The sequence below is a fragment of the Lacerta agilis genome, chromosome 4 (assembly GCF_009819535.1).
Source record: "Lacerta agilis isolate rLacAgi1 chromosome 4, rLacAgi1.pri, whole genome shotgun sequence".
Lineage (NCBI taxonomy): Eukaryota > Metazoa > Chordata > Lepidosauria > Squamata > Lacertidae > Lacerta > Lacerta agilis.
In genome coordinates, this window is record NC_046315.1 from 2,761,403 (window position 1) to 2,768,835 (window position 7,433).

The window sequence follows — 7,433 nt, forward strand, 5'->3', positions numbered from 1 at the left end:
GGGCTATCTCCCTGATAATGCTCTGTTTCCCCCATATGCTAATCTTGTTTTCCTATATGTTAATCATGTATAACCCTTCCCTTTCGTGATGTAGTGATGATGTTTCCAAACTGTATTCTGGGATATGATAGGAGTATTTGAAAGTTCTTGTAACGCTGCTCTGGGTGTGCATTTGACTGTAACCTATAGCGCAATAATAAACCCTGTCTTGTCCTTGCTCCAGTGGCTGGACTTCTTTTATTTAACTCCGCAGAAACCAGTGGGCTTATCCCTAAGGGCCAGGTGCCTGGGCAGTTCCACACCTGAGATTTTTTTCCCGTAACAGTGGGCAACTTCAAATTATGAGCCTAAAAGTGTGTTTCGTTAACTTGGGCTTTTGAGGTATTGCAGCCAATATTTTCAGTCCTTTATATAGCAAAATTGCCAAGGGAGGAGAGGACAAGCAACAGGCAGATTGTTTTGTGGAGCAAACTTGGTTTCTGCTGCTCCAGAGGGGAGGAACCGAGCAGCTGGATTCAAATGGTAAAGAAATGAGATTCCGACGGAGCACTAGGAATATCTTTCTGAGGTCTCACCCACATTTCTGCTTGTCCCATGCTTCCTAGGCCTGGGTCTGAGAGGTTCTCCTTTTGCCTTGCTGCTTTCCCCAGGAAACCCCCCCCCCGGCCCGGTTTCCTTCTGAATCATAACAAAGATCAGCTGGGTTTTTTTGCAGTTTGGCATTTGTTCCGATTCAGTGGTAAACAGCAGAAGTGAAACCTCTCAGATCCGTGCCTAAGAAAACACAGAAGTGTGGTTGAATCCCAAGTGTTGTTCATTTTCGGAACGGACTCCAAAAAAAGTGTTTTTTAAGGATTGCCATCTGTCAGGGATTCTTGAGCTGAGATTCCTGCCTTGCAGGGGGTTGGACTAGATGACCCTCGATATCCCTTCCAACTCTGCAGCTCTGTGATTCTAGGCTGCTCAATCTGCTCCCAGTATACAGGTGAAACTCAAAAAAATAGAATATCGTGGAAAAGTCCATTTATGTAATCAATTGTTTTCATTAGCTACTGGAGTTTATTTTATGAGATAGACTCATGACCTGCAAAGTGAGATATGTCAAGCCTTTGTTTGTTATAATTGTGATGTTTATGGTGCACAGCTGATGAAAACCCCAAAGTTGAAATTGTTAATTTGGGGTTCTCATCAGCTGTATGCCATAACCATCACAATTATAACAAATAAAGGCTTGACACATCTCACTTTGCATGTCATGAGTCTATCTCATATATTAAGTTTCACCTTAAGTTGAATTACTGCTTATTTAACTTATATGCAGAATTCATCATGCGAAAGGCTGGACTGGATGAATCCCAAACCGGAATTAAGATTGCCGGGAAAAATATCAACAACCTCAGATATGCTGATGATACTACCTTGATGGCAGAAAGTGAGGAGGAATTAAAGAACCTTTTAATGAGGGTGAAAGAAGAGAGTGCAAAATATGGTCTGAAGCTCAACATCAAAAAAACTAAGATCATGGCCACTGGTCCCATCACCTCCTGGCAAATAGAAGGGGAAGAAATGGAGGCAGTGAGAGATTTCACTTTCTTGGGTTCCATGATCACTGCAGATGGTGACAGCAGTCACGAAATTAGAAGACGCCTGCTTCTTGGGAGAAAAGCAATGACAAACCTAGACAGCATCTTAAAAAGCAAAGACATCACCTTGCCGACAAAGATCCGTATAGTTAAAGCTATGGTTTTCCCAGTAGCAATGTAAGGAAGTGAGAGCTGGACCATCAAGAAGGCTGATCGCCGAAGAATTGATGCTTTTGAATTATGGTGCTGGAGGAGACTCTTGAGAGTCCCATGGACTGCAAGAAGATCAAACCTATCCATTCTTAAAGAGATCAGCCCTGAGTGCTCACTGGAAGGACAGATCCTGAAGCTGAGGCTCCAGTACTTTGGCCACCTCATGAGAAGAGAAGACTCCCTGGAAAAGCCCCTGATGTTGGGAAAGATGGAGGGCACAAGGAGAAGGGGACGACAGAGGATGAGATGGTTGGACAGTGTTCTCGAGGCTATTAGCATGAGTTTGGCCAAACTGCGAGAGGCAGTGAAGGATAGGCGTGCCTGGCGTGCTCTGGTCCATGGGGTCACGAAGAGTCGGACACGACTGAACGACTGAACAACAACAACAACAACTGAAAGAAATGAACCTTTCCACGGTATTCTAATTTTTCGAGTTTCACCTGTAAGCATCTGTTACAGGTAGGTAGCCATGTTGGTCTGCCATAGTCAAAACAAAATAAAAAATAAAAAATTCCTTCCAGTAGCACCTTAGAGACCAACTATGTTTGTTATTGGTATGAGCTTTCGTGTGCATGCACACTTCTTCAGATACTGAAGAATCTGAAGTGTTCATGCACCAGTATAAACAGTTAGGTAGGAAAGGCCTCAGAGATTTTGCCCCCACAATGCCACCGAAGAGCAGGGTCATTGGGTAGAATTTCTATTCTGCAATAAGCTTTTGCAAATCAAAGTGTGCAGGGAAACAATTCCGAAGCAGAGAATTGCAGCTCCCAACTGCAGGAGGGATTCAAGTGCATAGCAGAAAAGCAACCACTTATTCCTTTTTGCAATTTCGAAAGCAATGGGGGGAAAGTACTGAAATGAACAAATGACACACCGGAAGGCAGGTAGACATTCTGCAAGCAACCCAAGATGAATGCAGAACGAATGCTCATTGTCGTTATAACCACCATGCAAAGAAATCAGAACAAATGCTCTGTGAGAAATAAGTACCGGTAAATCTGGATATAATCTAACTTCCATGTGCGCATTGGGCAGACGTATCAGGATGAAGGCTCAGTAAACAGATCATCTGAAATAACCTGCAGCGTCATCCACCCAGTTTTAAGGAGTTCAGGGCAGGGATGAATCATAGAATTGTAGAGTTGGCAGGAAGAAGAAGAAGAAGAGTTTGGATTTGATATCCCGCTTTTCACTACCCGAAGGAGTCTCAAAGCGGCTAACATTCTCCTTTCCCTTCCTCCCCCACAACAAACACTCTGTGAGGTGAGTGGGGCTGAGAGACTTCAGAGAAGTGTGACTAGCCCAAGGTCACCCAGCAGCTGCATGTGGAGGAGCGGAGACACGAACCCGGTTCCCCAGATTACGAGTCTACCACTCTTAACCACTACACCACACTGGCTTCTAGCCCAACCCCCTGCAAGGCCGGAAGCTCAGCTTCAAAGAGCGAGAAAATGTTCTTACGCTGGGTTCAAAGAAGCAGCAATCCCTCGACTTCTCTCTCTCTCACCCTCAGAAAATAATATGGTCAGACTTATCTGTGGCCCTGTCGCTGCAGCCGCTTCTCGCACCCGGGTGGCTCCTCTCAGCTGTGGGACGCCGTTGTCTGGTCATGACAGGTGGCAAAGGGGCTTTTTATAGATCCCACTGGAAATCCCCGCCAGCGCTGCTCACCCTTGGGCTATTAATATTCAAGAGCCCTCCAACAATTTGGCTCGTGCTGAATGCATCGGGTGGTATTCATAGAACTGTAGCATGGGCGGGGGACACAAAGGGTCATCTCGTCCAGCCCCTGGCAATGCAGGAATCTCAGCTCAAGGATCCCTGGCAGAATCAGCAGAGTTTTACTCAGAGCAAATGAATGGACCTTAACTTCATTAATTTTGGTGGGTCTACCCTGAGAAATCTCTATGTGGGACAAGAAGCTACAGTTAGAACTGGATATGGAACAACTGACTGGTTCAAAATTGGGAAAGGAGTACGGCAAGGCTGTATATTGTCTCCCTGCTTATTTAACTTATATGCAGAATTCATCATGCGAAAGGCTGGGCTGGATGAATCCCAAACCGGAATTAAGATTGCCGGAAAAAATATCAACAGCCTCAGATATGCTGATGATACAACCTGGATGGCAGAAAGTGAGGAGGAATTAAAGAACCTTTTAATGAGGGTGAAAGAGGAGAGCGCAAAATATGGTCTGAAGCTCAACATCAAAAAAACTAAGATCATGGCCACTGGTCCCATCACCTCCTGGCAAATAGAAGGGGCAGAAATGGAGGCAGTGAGAGATTTTACTTTCTTGGGTTCCATGATCACTGCAGATGGTGACAGCAGTCACAAAATTAGAAGACGCCTGTTTCTTGGGAGAAAAGCAATGACAAACCTAGACAGCATCTTAAAAAGCAAAGACATCACCTTGCCGACAAAGGTCCGTATAGTTAAAGCTATGGTTTTCCCAGTAGTAATGTATGGAAGTGAGAGCTGGACCATAAAGAAGACTGATCACCAAAGAATTGATGCTTTTGAATTATGGTGCTGGAGGAGACTCTTGAGAGTCCCATGGACTGCAAGAAGATCAAACCTATCCATTCTCAAAGAAATCAGCTCTGAGTGCTCACTAGAAGGACAGATCCTGAAGTTGAGGCTCCAGTACTTTGGCCACCTCATGAGAAGGGAAGACTCCCTAGAAAAGACCCTGATGTTGGGAAAGATGGAGGGCACAAGGAGAAGGGGACGACAGAGGATGAGATGGTTGGACAGTGTTCTCGAAGCTACTAACATGAGTTTGGCCAAACTGCGAGAGGCAGTGAATGATAGGCGTGCCTGGCGTGCTCTGGTCCATGGGGTCACGAAGAGTCGGACATGACTGAACGACTGAACAACAACAACAACCCTGAGTAAAACAGAGTTGAATACCAAGGGTAAATAATATAGTCAGCCATCCCTCTCGAATACAGGTAAAGGTAAAGGTAAAGGTGAAGGACCCCTGGATGGTTAAGCCCAATCAAAGGCGTCTATGGGGTTGCGACGCTCATCTCACGGTGTTTGTCCACAGACAGCTTTCTGGGTCATGTGGCCAGCATGACTAAACCGCTTCCGGCGCAACAGAACACTGTGACGAGTACCAGAGCACACGGAAGCGCCATTTATCTTCCCAACGGAGCAGTACCTATTTATCTACTTGCACTTTGACGTGCTTTCGAACTGCTAGCTTGGCAGGAGTTGAGACCGAGCAACGGGAGCTCACCCCGTCGCGGGGATTCGAACCGCCGACCTTCCAATCAGCAAGCCCAAGAGGCTCAGTGGTTTAGACCACAGCGCCACCCACTTCCGCTACAGGGCAAGGGCTCCTTCTGGGTCAACATGTTGAGAGAAAGTCCTGGATCAACCAGCTGGTTGGCATCCGTCTGTCTCGGGAGACAATGGAGGAGTGCGCCTTGCAGGTGAAGTCAAATTGCTGGAGAGTTGCAGTGTCTGATGATGTGGCTGTAGAAACCGATATGGGAGAGAGAGATGTTGTGTTGCAGCTGGGGCAGATGGAGGTGTCCGATTGTGCTGCTGCAGAAGCAGCAGGGGGTTTCTCCTCTCTGCACTCCCCCCAGAGGTCATTTCTCCTCTGGTCACTGTTGTGGGTTGACTGGGAGCTGCCCGGCTTGAGGGTGACTGACCAGTGAGACAGGATGATCTCTCCCACCAACAAAGGCAACTTGCAGCACTCATACTGGAGGCCAATCGGGTTGAGCTTAGAACCCATTTTTGCTGCGTCCTCTCTCCAGCGTTCAATTCTAATTTACTGTAGTAATTTTGTAACTATTTATTAAACATTCACCTTAACTATTCAGATTCAAAACATCAACTTATCTTATCTCTATCAACTTAATTATATATTCCAATACATTGATTACTTTAACTACCAATAAAAACCTTATCTTACTTTCTTATTTACTATTTTACTCTGACATTGACTAGCTATCATAATAATAATAATATTTATTTATACCCCACCCATCTGGCTGGATTTCCCCAGCCACTCTGGGCGGCTTCCAACAGAAATCAAATACAAAAATATCAAACATTAAAAACTTCCCTAAATAATAATAATTACCTATAACTTTCTCTGATTTCACTTCAAAAAACCAATTTTTCACGGTTTTTCAGATAATCTTTAAATCTTCTTCCACCTTCTCCTCCCTCTGTTCTCGGAGTCCCCCATAAAGAAGAATTAGAACAAGATTAAGATATAAGATAATTGTTGTTGTTGTTTTTTCTTTTTTTTCCTTTTCTTTTTCTATGCTTTTCTATCCTGTTTTTCTTTTAGCATTTTATATTTTGTATTTTGTATTGATTTGATATTATATGTATTTGCAAATTTCTGATTTGTTATTTTGTAAAACCCAATAAATTCTTTTAAAAAAAGGAACTCATTTTTGCTGCGTTAACAGCACCCAAATGACCCCTCTGGGGCACAAACCTGTGCAGTGTGCCTGGAGGTCCTGGGCTGCCAATCCCCTAATGACACAAGAGCTAGAGGCTGACAGGCAAACTAGAGAACTCAGCAGATCCATGATCACCGAGATCCTCTGATGGGGGGTTTCTGGTGCTTCCCCATGCAGCCCCTGTGGTTCAGTTGGCCTCCACTAGGGACCAAACCTTTAACATGTCAGGCTGTGTCCTGTGGAACTCCCTGCCAATAGACCTTCAGCAAGAAACATCCTTGTCTTCCTTCAGATGCCTTCTGAAAACTGTACAGGCCTTCACCATATGAATTTTTCTTTAAACCAATCAGAATTTATTGATGTTTTAAATTACATTTTGTAAGAACATAGGGTGCGGGTGGCACTGTGGTCTAAACCACTGAGCCTCTTGGCTTGCCGATCTGAAGGTTGGTGGTTCGAGTCCCCGCTATGGGGTGGGCTCCCGTTGTTCAGTCCCAGCTCCTGCCCACCTAGCAGTTCAAAAGCACACCAAGTGCAAGTAGATGAATAGGTACCACTCTGGTGGGAAGGTAAACGGCGTTTCCATGCGCTGCTCTGGTTTCGCCAGAAGCGGCTTAGTCATGCTGGCCACGTGACCCAGAAAACCTGTCTGCGGACAAACGATGGCTCTCTCGGCCTATAGAGCAAGATGAGCGTGTAACCCCAGAGTCATCTGTGACTGGACCCTAACGGTCAGGTTACCTTTACCTTTTTAAGAACATAGGAGAAGCCTGTTGCTGGATCAGGCCAATGGCCCACCTAGTCCAGCATCTTCTTCTCACAGCCTATAGGACACCAGCAAACACGATGCAAGCTCCAGTGGTTTCTGGCAACTGGTATTCAGAAGCACTGCTGCAGCCAAATCTGGATATATATTTATGGATTGGTTTTGTTGTATTTTGTCTGCTTAGCCACATCTTTTTTCTTTTTTTTAAATGAAAGAGCGGATTGCGAATTTTCAGATAAATAAATTAAAAACAGGTGATGTGATGAACTGTCACGAGACAGAGGGCACCAGATAAGCCTCAGAATCTCCTGGTGCTCTCTGTCCAGATAAAAGAATACAGATAAAAGAATACAGTGGTATCTTGGTTCTCAAACTTAATCCGTTCTGGAAGTCCATTCAAAAACCAAATCGTTCCAAAAGCAAGGCGCGCTTTCC